This window comes from Pogonomyrmex barbatus, unplaced genomic scaffold, assembly GCF_055798465.1.
Source record: "Pogonomyrmex barbatus isolate J1 unplaced genomic scaffold, ASM5579846v1 scaffold4, whole genome shotgun sequence".
NCBI lineage: Eukaryota > Metazoa > Arthropoda > Insecta > Hymenoptera > Formicidae > Pogonomyrmex > Pogonomyrmex barbatus.
The window spans coordinates 4,655,583-4,673,269 of record NW_028297138.1 but is presented as its reverse complement, the minus strand read 5'-3'; the positions used below and the strand labels follow the sequence as shown (position 1 = coordinate 4,673,269).

The 17,687-nt window shown below is 32.0% G+C and overlaps 1 pseudogene; it reads right to left on the bottom strand.

The window, feature by feature from the left end:
- Window positions 1–5,972: 5,972 nt before the first annotated feature.
- Window positions 5,973–6,717, bottom strand: LOC148935722 (uncharacterized; annotated as a pseudogene).
- Between the last annotated feature and the right edge of the window lie 10,970 nt (window positions 6,718–17,687).

Genomic DNA, 17,687 nt, shown 5'->3' with positions numbered 1-17,687 from the left:
TTGGGCGGCGTCGCTGGCCGCGAGAGACCTTCCGGGACGTGATGAGGCTGTGGTGTTCACAGCTGGTAGGACCACGTCCGTAGGAGAGAGGCGAGATGGATATGGCGGCGTTCACGGCCGTCAGAGGCAGAGTCGGAAGGACCTGGCGGCGTTCACGGCCGTCAGAGGTGTGGCCGGTTTGGCGGTGTTCACGGCCGTCAGACGTAGGCCAGAAGGAAGTGGCGGCGTTCACGGCCGTCAAAGGCAAGGCCGGTTTGGCGGCGTTCACGGCCGTCAGACTTAAGCCCGGAGAGGTAACCGCGGCGTTAACTGCCGCGGGGAGTACGACCGAATATAGGTCGGTAATTGCCAGCAGGAAAAACTGCCGTTTATCGAGCAATGAGGCCAAGGCTGGCCTCCAGAGCTCGGAGGGCGTCGCAGTGCAGCTCTTACCAGTTACTTGGTTCGAGGCGACTGAGGCGAAGAGCGATACCGAGTACCGCTCTTATATAGTGTCCGCTGTAGCGTTTCAAACACGAGAAAATGATTTCTCGACTTGCCATCTAGTGGCGGGCGCGCGAACCACCATCCGGCGCGGGACTGCGCGCGACGGTGTGTCGGTGGTGCGTTCGCGAGGCAGTGACCGCCACAACATCATTGGCATAAAAACGGTTGACAATTGACAGCCACTCGCGCACGCGACGAAAATACACCTGAGCGGCAGATTTGTCCATAAACTCGTGGACATCACTATCGTCTATTTCGGCGACGAAACCCTCGTCATCAGACGACGCTTCCACCGCGGCCCGATTGTCAAAAACCGGCGGCGACGCGTTACGGTTAAAATTTTTCCGAGAGTCCATGGTGTTGCGAGAAGGATAACTGATGAGATAACTGATGAGATGCAGTCGGAAGGCTCACCGGCAAAAGAATGAAATATTAGAAGACTCACACGGAATATCTGACACCGATATAATAAAAAAGACAGCAGGAAAAATGATAAACGTTATAAAAAGCAAACTCAACAGAACCAAAGGAGAATCCTTTTAACTAAGATAGCAAAATAAGAATAAAGTAATATTAAGGAATATGATAAAAAAGAAACGCCGATTTCGAACACCGCAAACTCTTCATGAAAAATAACAAATTTTATGTTAACATTGCAGAATAAAGATATGGATAACCAATGGAGAAGGAGAAAAAAAATTACCATTTGAAGTAAAGAACTTCAAACACCACCCTGGAATATACTTCGAGGAATTAGGAAAACTGAACATAATCGACTCATTCTGGAAAATAGTTATAAGAATAGATATCTCACCAATCGAAAAATGAGCAGAGCAAATAGAAAACTACATTCTTAAAACACAAAACGTATGCATCATGCTACAAATTACAAACAAAGGGTCATGTCAAAACTATAACAAAATAATTGAAAATAACTACTAGTGATTAAAACATATAACGAAAGAATAAACTCTCTGTATAAGACACAAGATATGAAAACGAAACGAGGATTGATAGATGAAATAAGAATTGTTGCCAAGACATTATTTGGAACAATGGACAATGATGACAGAAAACTAATCAACGAACAATTAAATATTTTACATGACAAACAGCAAACGACAGAGCACATAATAAAAAATCAAATCAAAATTATAAACGCGACGATAGCGCATATAAATAATCACGAAAAGATAATTCAAGATAACGAAAACGTTCTAGCAGATGCAATCAAAAAATTAGAAACGACAATAACAGCAGAAATAAGTAGCGAAAACATAAAAGAACATTTTATAATTACCAACGCAATACTTAATCAATTGACACAACACACGGAAGACACACTAGAATATCTAACTGCGATAAAAAATGGAATATTACACCCGCGATTAATACCACTAGAGGAGATAATGGAAAACCTTAAGGAAGCAATCACACAAATATTTCAAGGATTATATTTCCCATTTAAAATAAGGGAAGAGGATTGGACTACGATAAAAAAAGTAACGACGATGAGCACACACTGTGACAAAACAGACGTTTATACAATCCTACAATTCCCGCTAATTTCACTTCCGACATACGAAATACTAAACATAATATCGCTACCAGTACCACACAAGCAAAACATATCTGCAGTAATAAAAATAAACAACCCATTGACAGCCCTAGACGCTACAGACACACGTACGCAAGACTGACTCACGAAAAATTAAGACAATGTAAGAAAATAAATGCAAATTATTTGTGCGAACAAATCTTCCCCATTAGTAATGTTAAGACCGACCCACTATGCGAAATCGATATATATGTAGAAACCGATAACCGTTATAAAAATTGTAAAATTAAATATATATCAATAAAAAATAGTATATGGATAGCCTTAAGTAACTCACACTCTTGGTTATACTCTACACCAGTGAAACAAACTATTACAATCTTATGTAAAAGTAATAAAGAAATGTGTAAAACTATTACAAATATAAGAAAAATAACATTATCAAATAACTGTAAAATAATTACAGCGGACGCGATAATAAAATCAAAAATTACAAACCAGGGAAAAGAAATAAAAACTTATCAGATTATAATATTACCATACTGAGTGAAACCCAAGTAAACAAAACAGAAAAAATTAAATTAAAAATAGCACAAGACCCGACAGATTTGACAGAATTAACGAAGAAATTAAATAAAATGAATAACGAAGTAAATACTAATGATATATCGTCCTTTTTACAAAATTTGTATATCCTATATCAATAAGTAGCACATTAATAATAATCATCACCATCATAACAATAATAATTGTAATAAAAAATAAAAAACAACAGAACACTACTAAACAAATACTAGTAGAGTTAAGTAGGCATAGTGAACGACGTACTGTAGATCGCGCCGTTAGAAGAAGCGAAAGTACGCGATTCTAAACAAACGATTGTAACAAAAAATGTATCGAGATGAAATTTTGTAAAAGCGAAAACTTTGTATCTCCGTTTTCTTTTACTAACGGGGAGGGGGGTGTTGTAGCCAGATTTACAATTAAAAAAAGTAGTCCGAATAGCAACAAAAGTAGTCCGAATGAATCTCGGAAAAAGTCTTTCGAAAGATGACACAAATGTGTAACCGCTGAAATTGCGACCAGTCTTTCGAAAGAAATGCATCACGCGAGAACATTAGGCGAAAAGCCTATCAGCAAATTCCTAAATTTGATGATCGAACCGAGCGTGATATTGATCAATCAATATCACGCAACCGATCGACGCAACCGATCGAAATGCTGATCGGGCATCGATCAGTCTATATAATCGGTTATACAAAGCGGAATAGAGAGAATCAAAATTATAAGTCGGAATCATTATTATAAAAGTCGCGCATAAACGTGTGTAAAATATAATCGTTATAATATCAAGTATTTGTGCACTTGTAAAAATAAATCAATTAAATTAAAGAAAGTGTGTGTCAGTGATTTCACGAGGACTCCTACATTCCTTTGATCCTGCTTGAAGTTCCAACTTCTTAGGTTTGACGAATCCGACTATCCCGAATATTAACGTTGTAGCCCATCCGGAGTACAACATATTTTTTATAAAATTATAACTCTTGCTACAGTGCCGGATTTTGCAATTTGGCTTTTAAAAAAAATTTATAATAGATGATAATAGATGATAATATTTGCACCTTAGTGTCCTATAGTGCAAATCTATTTACGTATAAATAAATTATTTATTTTCACAATTTTTTTTTTACAAAAAAACGCTCAGTAGCTTTCGTCAGGCAAATATTCTGATTATAAATATTGTAATTATATAACTTTTCTCGCAGTATTTTGGTCATAATATGGGTGAAAAGGAACTAAAGACCCTGTAAGAAGAGACTCTCCAACTTGTCACGTGACTAGTAAATTCTGATTGGCTGGGGTATGGATTGCACATCTGTGCTCCGTGAAACGAAACAGATGTTTCAATAATCTATTTTGACAAATACATGTATGTACTAGTCTTTTCTTATAGAGTCTCTAAAAGGAACTCATCTCCGAGGTCTCCTAGCCTCTCCTGCCTAGAAACTCTTTAGTAAGAGTCTGGCTATCACATATCTTTTCAATATCTCGATTTTGAAACGTTTCGATTGGTCCGTCATTTTTTCTCTAATGATAACGTATTAATGTTATGTGACATCGTTCATAGCATCTAGCGATCGTTGAGCTTGTTTTCGGCGTTTTTTTCTTTTGTTTTTATTATAAAAAGAAAAAGGTAAGGGAGAAATTATATATTCTACAAAGTTTTTTGGATATAATTGCCGAACATAAATCTTCAAAGCATTATAGGATTGGAACTATTCTCGGAATTTCCTACTCAGTCAAATGTTGATATACGTATCTTAAAAAGTAGAAGAATTAAATTATATATTATATAGAAAATAGCATTTTATATAATATCGCTGGTTACATAATAACGAGTATTACAAAAAATACACAACTTTGTGAGCAATATATTAATAGTATAGATTCTACAAATCGAAATTTTTCACGACATGCAAAATTAGTACAATTAAGAAGTTACAAGATAAAAAAGATAACACTTTATTTTTGTTATTAATCAAACATTCAAAATATTTAAAAAACTGGAATATATATTCAGAAAATATCAAAAACCTATTTGCAATAATAAAAAGTTTTAATAAGTTTCTTAATATTTTAAGTAATAGTCATATCTTGCAATGTCACAATTTAAATACAAAAATAGCAAACAGATTTGCAGTTTATAGATTAAGGATATCTAATAAAAAAAGAATTATTAAATATAAATATTATGACAGTCAATGGCAATGCATAATGCAATAAAATAATAAATAAATTAAAATAAACTGTTAAACATTGTTTAATTTCTTCCTTGTTCATCCAATAGTAAAAGTATCATTTTGCACTTATCATTGGTTACATATTACATCACTGTTACAAAAATGTAATTACTGGCCAATATATACTTACTTTGAATATTAAAAGCACTAAATAATATTGCTTTTAATATTCAAATTGAGTAATTAATCACTACCTTACTAATCACTAACCTTTCAACATTCGATTTCTATAAAGACATACGTTACATATCTAAAAATAATTTTGTTAAGATTTTATTAAAGAAAAAGAATTGTGTCACTACAAACTACGAAAAATAGAATCTACCTGAATAATATTCGAATCGATATATGTTTCGTAAGTTTTTTTTATGTATGTTCCATCATTTCATACGCTTACGCTAAAGCTACCTCTTCTTAAATTAAAGAAATGGCGGACTAATCAAAACGTTTCAAAATCGACGAAATTTCTAACTTGATGGCCAGACTCTTATTAAAAGGTCTCTATCCTGCCGATCCTTAACATCGCCGTAATAATAATATATCTAGGGTTTGGGGAGCTCCCTATTTAGTATTACTGCTGTTCGGAGAGCTAGTTAGCTCTTCAGTTGGTAGCGCTACCAAACACTATAGTGACATCATATCGGTAACGTTTTTACATCACGCTATCGACGCTATCGCTTTCGAGGTAGTGCATGGGTAGCGTTAATGTTTGTGATCTCCACGAACAGTAGTTAATCTCTTAGCTACTGAACGCCATAGTGGCTTTCGCGTATGTCATCTTTTGGAACGGTACGCCGCTATAAAAGCTCTCGTGTATGTTATCTTTTTATGTTTTTTTTTTTCAAACCTTTTCAACCCTTTACATGAAAATATATAAATAAATTATAATTTATTCATATATAACTCTATTCTGGTGTAATTTCATAATGGAAAGCGTCCACAACCAAATCGCAGTACTATATTATTTACGCACAATCCGCGTCGAACCGTGCCGTACAGAAATAAAAAATCGCAGAAAGTCCAGCCTTAGCTAAGAGATTAACAGTGAACTGTCTGTTATCCTGAATTGTCTGTCAATGCGAAAATGTTAAAGTTTTTGCTAAATTTCGATAAAAAATTAAAATTAAAAGATTAAAATTTAATTTAATTAATTTAATTTTTTTAATTTTAAGATAAAAATAATTTTTTTAAACTTTGTTTTATGCATAATTTTCAATTCTCGGTATATGTCTTTTTGGATTTACATTTCTTTTTATTATTTCTAATTTTTCATCATCGCTTTCAGACGAAAAATCTATTAATTCTCGCATTCTAAGTACTACAAAAACTCCAATTCTAATTTGGATCTTTCGTTGTAAGGAAGTCAACGCATCCTTCTGCCAGTTTGCAACGTAAATCCATCATTAGGTTGAATATTTATGTTTAAGGTCTCTAATAAAGCTCTATCTTATTATTTGGATGTTGTTTTTCTGAAACCAAATAATATATTATTAAAGCTGTAATATCTTCATCTATTAATATGTAGTATCTATTTAAAATATAAATTTTGTGAAGTCGCTGCAGAAAATTCAGAAACTGGTGATAGTATTAAAAGTGGTCTGTTTTCTAAATCAATATTGAAAGATGCGGAATCACTGACATTAAAAGATATACTTGAAGAGGAAGGTGAAATAATAGAATGGTCATTAGTAACTTTATTTAATTTCGTTGTTTCTTTCCTGTTTGACAATCTTAAAGATGTACACGTTTTGAAACGGAAAAAAATAATAAATAAAGTTATTTGTTATTATTTTGAAATGTCATTTAACACATTCAATTTAATAATTTAGTAATTTACTCTTTATATTCTAATGTATCATTGAGAAAACTCATCGCATCATAATAGCGAAAAGGTAATTTAGTTTTTTCATTTATAAGAGTACTGACGGCATCATTCTTTTTTCCAATACTCTGTATTTTCTTAAAATTTCTCCTAGCTTTTATATAGCTTTTTATAGCAGTCTCTTAAATATTGCCATCTTTTTTCAGCATAATTAAGTGAGTATACTCCTAAAATAATAATTTTTTAAAGAAACATGCTTGAAGGAATAATGTAACATTGAATCTTAAGTTTACTTTCTAAACAATTACTGATTTCCTGCCATAGTACTTTTTTTTAATTTGATTCTTTTTTGTATAAATATGTGATGATTATACAAGGCCGGTCATTGTTGAACTATATTTATTAGCTCTTCGTCTACTTTTTGTGAATTTGCAACATTATTTTGATTTGCTATTAAATCTAAGTTTTCGGAAGCTGACGATTCTCTCAAATTTTCTTCTAAATTTGATTCTATATTTTTATCTAAACAATAACAGTTGAAACTTACTATTGATCGTAACAAAAATATTAAAAATATTTTATAAAAGTTTTTATACTTGTCATAATAACTATTCCTGTTTCATCCATACTTAAAACATGGCACGCATCATTAAAGATATGTAAAACAAGAATGTTAAAAAATAGCATCCATTTTCAACATCCATCCACAGTAGTCACATTTTGTTTTCTAATAATAAATAAACGACATCATATAAATGTAAATAAAGTAATTGAATTTTGCGCTACTATTAGTATAGTTGCGCTACTATTAATACTGTATATGTAATATTAGACTAGAAATGTATGCTAGACCGCTAAATGTATGCTATTATATTAATATTATAACATAACGTAATATAATTTAGCATGCGTATCATAATTCAATACGATAATTATTTAGAATACGGTCTTCACCTCCAATTTTGATAAAATTAGACTCAATCGATGCGGTTTCATTCAAAATAAAGGAATCTGGCAGAAAAACGCAGCGATCTGCCTCGCGAGATATTAAGCGTTAAAGTTGATCACTTTTTTGGTTAAGAAATTTGTTATACCGACACAATACAGCGAAGTATGCGCAGTGATAATGTTTGCATACTCAGTGATTACACATGCATGCTGTGCAGTCAAACGCACACGAAATTTAAACTTAATAATATAAAACAAAGGAATCGCAACAGTTATTGCGAGACGTAAAATTATACACGCCAAAAATAAAGATAATGATTATTTATTCCTAACGAGGGCTTCGAAGAAAAAAACATCGTACTTGATTAAAAAATGTACTAGTCCTTCTTAACAACATGTGATATGTATATATTTATATTTAATAGACTTTTATATATTTATATTTAATAATAGACTTTTATTATAAATGTTAAAAAATATTTGCTGAATAGATTTGCTGCATACGCAGGGAAAACTTTTTATTATTTACTGTTATTGAGAATTTTCCTTCCCCTTTCCCTCCCGCTCCCTCTCCTGCGCCGCGCGAGGGATGATGTGGTATACATATTACATATTGTTAAGAAGAACTAGTACATTTAGTATTGACTCATCTTTTTAATAAGGCAAGAGACCAACATGATGTTTGGCCAACATGAATGTTGTGTATAATTTTATCTCGCAATAATAACTGTTGCGATTCTCTTTTTTTGTGTTCAGTTTAATTATTCAGTTTAAATTTCTGATTACACAGCATGCGTGTAGTCACCAAGCAACACGTGACCACTGCGCATACTCAGTTCGCTGCATTATGTCGGTATGACAGATTTCCTAACCAAAAAGTGGTCAACTTTAATATCTCGCTTAATATCTCGATTTGCGAGGCAGACTGCCGCATTTTTCTGCCAGATTCCTTTATTTTGAATGAAACCGCGTCGATTGAGTCTCTAATTTTATCAAAATCGAAGACCGTATTCTAAATAATTACCTTCAATATTTACAGATGACATTTTTCCTCTTTTTTAATCAAAACATATAAACCCATACAATACATCGTTTTATTAATAATTCTAATCTTATAACCTTGACCATCAGATATTTGAGTTGAATTTTTCGGAACGGAAAGCTTTGAAATTTTCGAAACGATGCTAATTGGCTGTCCCACCGACGAGATACTATTAAAGACCGACAACCGTGGGTAAATTTTCGTCACCACAAAAAAGGACCCCGGAGGCCCGGGGATAATTGAATGTTAATATTACCGACGGTTTCGACTGTTCCGTAGATAAATTAATGAAGATATCCAGATAATAAAATATTTTCACGGTACTTGTACAGTGAACGTACGTATCAGTACCTATCATGTACGTGCGTACCATATGCGTACATTATCAATACATCGTATTGGTATGCGGTACGGCTACCGTAGCGCTACTGTGCATTTGATGTAGGGATGTATAAAATTATGATTATATCCTGTACTCTCACAATATCAGTAGAGTATCAATACAAGGATGCATTTTTATACCGGCTTCCCTCCCCCTTCTTTCCTTTCTTACCCCTTTTCTTGTTATTATAAATATTATAAAAAAACAGTATTATTTATTTTAATTATAATTAAAAAGCATTTATTCATTTATTGTACATATTATATTAAACTATATGTATAATTTAAATGTATAAAAAAGTTTTATGTATATATGTATATATATATATATATATATAATGTATATATATATATATTGTAAGAATTAGACGACCGTAAGCGGTCATGAAAGAGATTCGGAATATAAACAGCTAACAGAGAGGAGCCGTCGTGGTCGTGCAGACTAAGTGTCGGATTGGTAGACGAGGGATCCCGAGTTCAAATCCAGTCGGTCTCCGTTAATTTTTTCCGAATCTAATAGATATCTTTCAATCTCAGAAGTGGGATTCAGCCTATGTTACCTGACAAGTCGATCGTTCAGGAGTGAACGGAAAAAGTCGGGGGTAGTACTTCAAAGTCGTGTCGGTCGTTCAAGAGAAATGAACGGAAAAAAAAAGTCGCGGAGTAGTACTCCAAAGGAGTCGTGTCGGTCGTTCAAGAAAGTGATCGAAGTCGGGAGCAGAAGCTCCAAGTTTCGGATAAAAATCCGATAGAGGAAGACTCGATACATTCGGGACGAATGTAATACCAGAATGGCCGAACTGTAAGAATTAGACGACCGTAAGCGGTCATGAAAGAGATTCGGAATATAAACAGCTAACAGAGAGGAGCCGTCGTGGTCGTGCAGACTAAGTATCGGATTGGTAGACGAGGGATCCCGAGTTCAAATCCAGTCGGTCTCTGTTAATTTTTTCCGAATCTAATAGATATCTTTCAATATATATAATGTATATATGTGTATATATTAGGTGTACAAAAAAGTTCTGAGCTTTAGATTTCATACAACCGAAATAATAATTTAAATTTTATATATCTTCCCGCCCTTTTGCGGTTTTAAAGCGTTGACACTTGGTCTTCTAAAATGCCATACGGCTTGGCGTTTGACATAACTCATAACCTCAAAAATTAGTAGTGTTCACGATGGCAATAACAAAAGAGCATATTCGATTTTCCATCCACTTCGTGTTTCATCTGAAGAAAAATGCTGAAGCCACTGCAATGATTTGTGCTGCATATGGAGAAAACGCTGTAAGTCATACTACATGTAAAAGATGGTATCAAAAATTTCGCCAAGGAGATTTCAGTCTTGAAGAACCGCGTGTTGGACGCCCTCAAAAGATTGAAACGGACGAATTGCAAGCACTGCTGGATATAAACTCTGCGCAAACTGAAAAGGAGCTTGCAGAACAGCTTGGCGTTACGCAGCAAACCATTTCCGTACGTTTACATACGATGGGAAAAGTTCAAAAGGAAGGCAGATGGGTTCCGCATGAATTGTCCAAAGACAACAAAAATCGTCGGCGTGACACTGCACTCACTTTGCTTTCAAAGTTCCAGAAAAAAGATTTTCTGCACAAAATCATTATAGGCGATGAAAAGTGGATTCTTTATGATAACCCTAAACGTAGAAAATCATGGGTTGATCCTGGTCCTTCGACATCGACGCCAAAGCCCAATATCCATGCCAAGAAGGTTTTGCTCTGTATTTGGTGGGATTGGAAAAGTGTGTTGTATTACGAGTTGTTACAACCGGGTGAAACAATCACGGCAGACCGCTACTAATAACAATTGATCAATTTGAGCGATGCATTAGAAGAAAAGAGGCCATTTACTGGCCAAGGACGTCGTAAAGTGATCTTGCTTCATGACAATGCTCGACCACATATTGCGAAAGCGACTCAGGATCATATCTTTGCGTTAGGCTGGGAACTTCTCCTGCACGCGGCGTATAGCCCAGACATGGCGCTTTCCGATTACTATCTATTCCGGTCGCTGCAGCATCATTTGGCTGATACACATTTCGTGAGATTTGAAGAGATACGAAAATGCATTGATGACTTTATCGCTTCGAAGTCAGTGAGTTTCTATCGTCAAGGAATTCGCAAGCTACCCGAAAGATGGCAAAAGGTCGTTGATGCAAACGGGGAATATTTCGCTGATTAATATTTTTTTGTTTGTTTTTGAATAAAGATTGAATTTTACAAAAAAAAGCTCAGAACTTTTTTGTACACCTAATATATATATATATATATATATATATATATAGTTACTTAATGTCCTTCTTCCGTTTGTTTATTATCTTAGTTTTTCCTTATTTTTTTCAAAAAATGTTGATTAAACCTATATCCATAATATCCTTAGATATTAATAAGTTATAGAACAATCAATAATTACAATAGGTAATGAATAACAATGACTTTTAATTGGAGTGTAAAAAACATCTCAGGACCGTTTACGCAAAAAAATGAGGTGACTATTCTCGGGTTAAGAATACAAACAAAAGAGTGGTGATACAAATTAAATAAAGTTTTTCTCTACAAAACAACTAGTTTCTGCATAAAAGTTTACATAAAAAATCTTGAATAGTTATATAAAAAGAATTGAGATTTTCGATATTATTTCTTAATTACATTTCGATTAGAGCATGCTTTTACTTATCTATTTAGATAATTTTTGATTCAAGTTGTAAACCTTGCTAAATTTCTTTGAAATGCGTATTATTTTGAAATGCGATTAGATAAATCTATAAGTTTTTCATAATGTTTTTATTGTGAATGTAAGAATTAGAAAAATAAATGTAATACATCCTTAACGGAATCAATGTATCAATAGATTTAAGTTTTTATATATTTTTAAATAAAAATCCTGCTATTTTTTTCTCAGGATAGTTTAATTTTTATAAAATAATGATAATTTTTAACAATTTAAGAACTTCTCATTTAAGTATTCAAAGTCCAATGTATATTTTCGCTTATACTAAATAAAAAAAAATATAATACATCATAATACATCGAATTGATTATTTTATATGTTGTGCAACAATCTCGTCGACATTGTAATTATTATTAATTAAAACATAATAAACTTTTATTTCGAATTTTTAAGAAAATAATGAAATATATATTATGCAATCGTATTAAGAAAATAATTTTATATGTATTCTTATTTATTATATTGTTTATAATTTTTATACATAAAGTTATATACCACCTTATTGTAATTTATTGTATAAATATTATATGTAAAATATAATAATCATATATAAGGATTTTCGTAATATCAATTTCGTATTATCAATTCTGCAATTTATTCATATTATTAATACTGTTTATTTTTTTTCAATGAATACGTTATATGTCAACAAGCGAGCGATAATCGAGAATGTAGGAGACGCCGAACATACAGCGCAGCGAGAGAGTACGATAGTATGTCTATCCTCTTTTCACAGCACGTCAAGCGCGAGAAAGTACGATAGTATCTTTATTCTCTTCGCGCAACGCTTCGAATGTGAAAGAATAGGATAGTAGTCCTATTCTTTTTTACCGTCCGAGAGTAGTCGAAACTGACACTAAGCAATGTACACGGATTAGGCTCATGGTTCAGTGTATGCTGACACACACACATTAAAGCATGGCCCATGTTCGTGTACTCTGCACGGCGTAACGTTGCGTAAACACGATGGTCCGCCAGGCTAGCCGAGTCAGGCATCAGCTTCGAGTGGTAGAAAAGGATATACGATCTGTTCTGTTTTCTCTCTCGAGCTTATAGCAAAATGACTAGCAATATGATGTTGGACCTTAAGTTGCCGAATTAACGACGTGCGACATTATTATCAATCTATTTTCAAAACTTTTACATATTTCTGTAAAATTATTATATATATTTTGTACAAATATGTAAATATAAAAATCCGCTGAATGTTTTTTTTTAATTAATTATTTAATTTAAAGTAATTACCCAAACAGCAAGATGACGCCATTATGATGATGATTTAAGATCATTTTTCGTCATTCTACGTTAGTATACCAAATAATGATGTAAAATAAACATAACATTTGTCACGAAATATTATCATAAATATATCTTCATTATTTTTAAGTCATTTTTAATGAATAAATGAAATAACATTATTATTTACTACCTTTCTTAATTAATTATAATATATAAATAAGAAAAATGTTTCCCATAACATACAATGATTAACAAATTCATAAACAAATAAATAAAATATATACAACAATTTATAAACAATTTTTGATAAAAACAATGATTCTTATTAAAAATAATATAAATTCACGGCTCTATATATGTAATTAAATTATCTACAAAAATTACATCTGCAATCGAGATTTTAAAATTGAAACTATTTATACAACATAGTAACATTTATTAACCAGATCTATCATATTTTCAAGATCTCATATTCACTTATATCATTTCAGTAGCAGGTTTCATCCCATATGCAAGTTAAGCAGCATCGAGCAAGTACCCTTCCAAGTAAGGATGGGTGGGCAGTTTTAGAAACATGCGGCGATAGAAGATAAAAATGTGTTTAACACTTTCATTTTTTTTCATTTTTTCATTTTTTTAATTTATTTTTCGTAAAAGGTGTCACGTATATTATAGATTTTTAGTACTAGCAGTCAATATCGGAACGTAACCGTTATTTTGTCGTCATAAGTATCACTTCATCGGTCTGTCACTTATAGACGTCATTATGTGTTCCTTTTTGATGTCTTTTATGACGTGAATTTGATGATATTAATGACTTAAAATAGACATTATATTGACGACATCTTGCTATCTACCTGGGTATTTAGTTAATTTAATTACTTTATTATTTAGTTTATTTAATTATTATAATTATTACTATTATTTAACTAATATTATTTAATTAATTATTTAAAAATTAAAGTTAATTTTTAAAAATGTCCCTTATATTAAAACAAATTATTTCTAGTACTTTTAATAATATTTAGATAAGATATTAGATACTAGAAAGATATTAACTAAAATTATAATTTTTAATATAATTTTTTTATTTTTCTTTTTAGAACAAATATCAACAAATACTTTTTCAAACAATAATTTTAACAAATAAATTAATTATATTTTAATAACTAAGTGATTCAGAGTTAATATACAATACTATTATAGTTAAGACTAAATATTTTAGTCTTATCGACAATGAGAACAAAAAAAGTGTAAAGCTGGCATCTCATTTTGCGGAAAAAACCGTACAAATTATTGAGAGTTCTGGCTTCCTTTTTAATAGTTCTACAGTTCCTAATAGGTTAAACAAATAGTTTTTGCATTAAAGCGAAAAAAAGGTCGGTTTGGACAAAGTGGACGCCAGGTTCACGCTGCAATTCATTTTGTCCTAAACGAGTTTTGAACACTTGCAAACGTAAGATTTTGAAAAATTTATAATTCTATAAGAATTCTATAAATAATTCTCTCATTTCTCATATAAAAACAAAAAAATTTTAAATAAGTTGAAGTTAATTATCAGTGCAATAAACAAATTGAGCTGAAATGCAGGCCACTAACTCAGAGTTTTGATTTAAACAAATATACTTTTCATATAGTTCTGAACATATTAAAGGATTTTCTAAAGAGTTCTAGGCATTTGCGGTGATATACGATTTTTAAATAAAGATTTTTAAATACAGAAAAATCGGCCGAGTGTCACATTCTTAGATGGAAAAATATGAAACGATTGAAATCTCGAAGTTCTAATTTAACAAATATACTTTTCATATAGTCCTGAACATGTCAAAACGTTTTCTAAAGAGTTCTAGGCATTGGCGATAATGTAAAAAAATGTACGATTTTTAAATAAATACAAGATACAGCCCAAATGAATATTAATATGAGACGCTGTTTAAATATCGGCACATCTAATAGTCCAATACATTTTTTGTATACTTCGTATACTCTGAATGTATTCTAATGCTTTGGTAAGAATTCTAATCACAAAAAATATTTCGACTAGCGTCTTATACTTTTCCGTTTGTCTCTTTGTTAATTTTATTTTAATTTATTAATTATACGGAGTTCTTAAATTGTATTGTTTTTAAGTATTTATGTTTTTTTTTATTTAATATAATTTTGACATTTATAAATATAATATATAATTTATATAATTATTTTTTTTAACTTAAATCTATTTTTATTTTCTTATAAACTATTATTACGTTATTAATTTTTACATTATTTGCTATGCCGTACGAATTCCTTAACATTATAACATTTTGGGATAAGAAAAGCGAAATGTATTCACTGTGAGTCTAATAATATCTTATCGATATGTTCCTCATTTTGTTTCCTACTCTGGCCGCAACTTTTCGAAGAGGGCGTTAGCATACAGTAAATTTTTCCTGCTCCGCTAACTCCCGTAAGATCGTTGGTCTTTAATAGTATCTCGTCGGTGGCTGTCCTCATAATTTCATCTTTCCGATTCCGTTTTCCGTGCTCATGAGAGCTCCCTAAGGGTACGTTTGGGAGCTCGCTCTCGTGCTATCAACGGGAGCATTCCGTTTGACCACGTTGTGATTGACCATAGCCACTCACAGCGGTCGGTGTCTAGAAGTTTTCCTCTGTTCAAACGCTATGAGTGGTTGGTGATCAATTGCAACGTGATCAAACGGGCTCCATCTCTATCAACGCTAACGCTACTAACTCCGTTCATGGAACCAAAATAGCGCTATCGGATGCGAACAGTGAACTCTATACTATACTGAAATGCTCACTCAAATGGACAGAAACGGGACGAGCGAGAGAGAAAATAGTATATAAGCTCCATCTCTTTTTTTGTGTACTATTTGATCTGAAAACATCGGCTTAATCAACAGAGACGATTATATTCATAACCTCTTTATAAAATAGAAAGTTGTATATGTGTAAGTTTTAAATAAAAATGGGTAGATGTTGTGTTATAAAAACTTGCAAGAATTATGATCGATGTGGATTAGAAGTTACTTTTCACAGGTAATTAAGAATAAATAATACATTTAACATATTTTTTATATTTGTAAGATATAGCTAGAACAACGTATTTGCTTAAATCAAATTATAATTTATTATAATTTTAAAATATTAGGATACAGTTTAATTTATTTGGGTGATACAATGAGATAAGTAAAATAATTTTATTATTTAAATTGCCAGTTTCTAATGAATTACGCCAAAATGGTGCAATTTCTGCGCATTTATTGAAATTAAATTCTAAATTAATACACATATGCAGCACACATTTATATATTAAACTTTACTAGGTTACTATAGCTGGATATTTGCAGAAAAGAACATAGAAAGTCGCTGGCCAATCAAATGTCACTAGACAGAGAAAGGAATTGTACGCAAAGGGGAGCGTCCCGTTTGACCATGTTACAATTAGACACAGTTACTTATAGCGAACGATGCCTGGAGATTTTCTACTGGATCAACCAATCAAATAATTTTATTTTAAATTGACCAATCGGCAACGTGGGCAATCAGGCGCCACCCTATGCAAAGCAATCTGTCTCTTTTTTTTGGCATGTCCGGCCTTTAAGCATTGGAGTGAGCATTCCAGTATAGAGTTCACTGCGAACTCCATGAACAGCGATAGTGAGTGTAGTGTTAAACTTAACCAAACGGCAAAATGGAGCAAGATCGAAGAAAATTATTATTAGCAGCACTTACAGTGTGAGAATTAATAGATTCTTTATCGTCTGAACGCGTATGAAAAATTGGAAATAATCAAAAGAAATGTAAATCCAAGAAGACATATACTAAGAATCGAAAATTATGCAAAAAACAAAATTAAAAATAATTTTAATTCTAAAATTAAAAAAATTAAATTAAATTAATTCAATTAAATTTTAATCTTTTAGTTTTAAATGTTTTATCAAAATTTAGCAAAATCTTCGGATTAACAACTTCAGATAACAAACAATTCACTGTCAACTACTGTTCGTAGAGCTTGCAAACGCTAACGCTACTAAACGCTACTAATGCATTACTTCGGAAGTGATAGTGTTGATAGTGTGAAGTTATGATGTAAAAATGTTATCGATATGATGTAACGATAGTGTTTGATAGCGCTACCAATTAGCTTTCCGAACAGCAATAGCGCTAATAGCTTCCTAAAAGATTCTAGTCAAGATTCTAGTTGGATACAAAATGGCGGACAAGTTTTAGGGCCTATCCAGAACAAACTTGCATGGGAACGTCCTGTTTGATGACGTTGTGTCTGTGGAAAATTAAAACTTGCGGACGTTCATCCGAAATGATGTAAATGCAATCGAGCGGTACCTTAAGTTAATGTATGCGCGATTTTAAATATTAAGACATATAACTTTTATCATTTCACGTTTTATATATATATTTTATATATATATATATATATATATATATATATCTTTTTTTTTTCTTATAACTTTCATTATTAAGATAATTAAGATTATTAAGTTAATAATAAAGCGAGAACTTATTTTCTTTCGTCTTGTGATAAAAGATATAATTTTATTTTATTATTATTATTTTCTTTTGGGGAATATAATTTTATAACATAATTTTCTTTTTCTCGAATCGCCTCTTCTTCGGTTTTCGATGCTGCAACTGTAG